At 36.7% G+C, this 3,032-nt stretch overlaps 1 pseudogene; it reads left to right on the forward strand.

The window, feature by feature from the left end:
* On the forward strand, positions 426-2,495 carry LOC110266886 (annotated as a pseudogene).

Consider the following 3,032-nt stretch of genomic DNA (forward strand, 5'->3'; position numbering starts at 1 on the left):
TCTAAGAAAGTCATAGAATAAAATAATAATAAAATGGAAATAGAAATAGAGAGATGAAAGAAGAAGGGAAAGTGAAATGAGAATTGGAAGGGAATGTTGTTGTGTCATAGAATGGAATGGCCATTCGGCAGACGGACGGATGTTCTTGTCATTGTCCAGAAAAACGCCGATGGTGGCCAAAGAGGAGGAGAAGCACGTGGGGACGAGGGCGAGGCTCTGGGAGCGAAATTAGCGAAGGTGTATGAAGCGAAGGGGTAGGAAAAGGAGCGCGAGGAGGATGGCGTCTGGTTTCTGGAGGAAGGTGAAGCCACGGCGGCCATTATTGAATTAATTCGAATTGGATGTGACTAAAATTCGTGCGATGAGGAGATGCAAGCAGCGGCGGCAGCGGGGGAAGAAGAAGCTCGTGGATGCAAGTCTCCGTTATGATTTCAAATGAGAAGAATTCAAAAATTGAAAGCCATGCTAAACCAGTGGATGAGGATGACCAGCGAATGGCCGTTGCTGAGGTCAGTGATGAGATCGTGGATGGAGCGATGGAGAGAGTGGCGGCGGTGAAAGAAGCTCCTGTGATGGAGAGAGCGTTGGACGGAGAGAGGAAGAAGCTCTTTAGCGGCAATTTGTGTGGAGTGTGAATAGATCGTGAGGATAGAATCTGAGTTAGGGTTAATTCAATATTCCCGACGGAAAATTTGAAATTACAGATGGATTTTCCGTCTGTAATAATTTAATAAACGCAGTTTTTTTGTTCATTTAATTACAGACGGATTTTCCGTCTGTAACCATTTCCCACGAAAAAAAATTAATTTTTCCGATAGAATTATCGACGGATTCTCTTTTCCGTCTATAATTTATGCTAATTCATTTTTTTTATTTTCTGACAAAAAATCCCTCTGAAATTCTGTCTATATTTTCGTGGGATAAAATCCGTTGGAAATATCCGTTTGTAATAACTAGTTTTCTAGTAGTGCTTATTCTATGTGGAAGGGTGCAGGAATCAACAATTGGGGCAGCGTTCTTCACTCAGGTTTTGTCTTTGAATGAAGCCACTGTCAAATTTGATATATGGGACATAGCAGGGCAGGAATGTTACGATAGTTTGTCCCCTATGTACTATCGTAGTGCTGCTGCTGCCATTGTTGTCTATGATATTACAAGCATGGTACTAACTACTAACTCTATTAATCATCTCATCACTAATCACTTGTTTCAATATTCGCTTATATCATTTCATTGTTTCTTACCCAAATGATCCTTATATGAACCTCTTGAATTCATATCTGTATAAGTAAACTTCACAGTTGTTTCATATCTATATAATTTCTAAGTGTTTTTATATGTTAGAATAAAAATAGAACATTTTTGTGGAAAACTAGTCTCCACATTTAAAAGCTGAGGTTCAAGAAAATTTTGATATATGGGACACAACAGGGCAGGAACGTTACCATAGTTTGGCCCCTATGTACTATCGTGGTGCTGATGCTGCCATTGTTGTCTATGACATTACAAGCATGGTACTAACTACTAACTCTATTAATCATCTCATCACTAATCACTTGTTTCAATATTCGCTTATATCATTTCATTGTTTCTTACCCAAATGATCCTTATATGAACCTCTTGAATTCATATCTGTATAAGTAAACTTCACAGTTGTTTCATATCTATATAATTTCTAAGTGTTTTTATATGTTAGAATAAAATAAAACATTTTTGTAGAAAACTAGTCTTCACATTTAAAAGCTGAGGTTCATGGAAATTAGACGAAGCAAAAACATCCACATTGTTTTTAGGGGGGAAAAAAAGTAAGGTCCATACATGAGGAGTAGTGCACGAAAAATAAAACAAACGTGATGATTGATTTGTAAGTGATGCATTGTGTAACCAGGAATCTTTTGCGTGAGCAAAGAAGTGGGTTCAACAAGTGCAACGACATGGTAAGTTTGTCTATATCTCATAAATGAGTAGTGAGTAACTAGGATTTTAACTCAATTTATTTGATAAACCATGTGATCAGCAAATCTGAGTTTGATAATGTTTTTCGTGGCTAACAAGGCTAATTTGGGAGCGGAGAGAAAGGTTGCAATGAGGTATTTCTTTTTGATATATATGCTTACATTACAGTGCAAATTTAATGAAAGAATTAGGTTTTGGGTGGTGAAACGGTGATGTTTGTTTCATGAATATGCAGGTGGGTGAAGAATATGTGAAAGAAAATGGATTATCTTTTCTTGAAACTTCAGCAAAAACTACACAGAATGTGAACGAGCTCTTCTACAAAATAGGTATGCGGTGTTAATCTCTAACTCTACCATCAAATAAACCTGAATGAGTGATCAAATGTGTGTGTTTCTTTCCTTTTCTTTTTGCAGCAAAGAGATTGGCAAAAGCAAACCCTTCACGCCAAACCGGAATCAAGCTGCATAGCATACCTCAAGAAACCAGAAGAAGACGCTTGTTTTGCTGTGTTTAGTTAATGGTATTATCAATGTAAGTTGAATCTGCATTTCAATTGTATTCCAGAAGCTTCTAACTTGGTATTTTCCTACTTTCAAGGTGGATGAATAAAGAAACAAACCTGCAAAGTAACCTCCAAACTGCATGCAAAAATTCATTCATCGCCTGATTATTCAGGCTTGCCTCTTTTTAAATCATATTAACCATATTTGCACTTATTAACCGTGTATAGTTTTTACCTATATTCTGCCAATGAAAAAAAAATTATTTGTTTAACAGGGTAAAAACAACGATTAAAACTACCTTTCTAAACTATAAAAAAATACCACTTTTATCCGGTAAAATCGGCGACTTGTAACAGCTATTTTAAACAACATGAAACGCTATTTTAACTTGGTAAAAACGGTGGTTTCAAATGTCATTTTAACTAATAAAAATGCCATTGTCAGGGTAAAAACGACGGTTCAAAATGTCGTTTTAACCAACCAAAAATGCCGTTTTAACCCGGTAAAAACGGCGGTTTCAAACGTCATTTTAACCAACCAAAAATGCCATTCTCCCAAAGTAAAAATGGC

The sequence above is a fragment of the Arachis ipaensis genome, chromosome B09 (assembly GCF_000816755.2).
Source record: "Arachis ipaensis cultivar K30076 chromosome B09, Araip1.1, whole genome shotgun sequence".
Classification (NCBI taxonomy): Eukaryota; Viridiplantae; Streptophyta; class Magnoliopsida; order Fabales; family Fabaceae; genus Arachis; species Arachis ipaensis.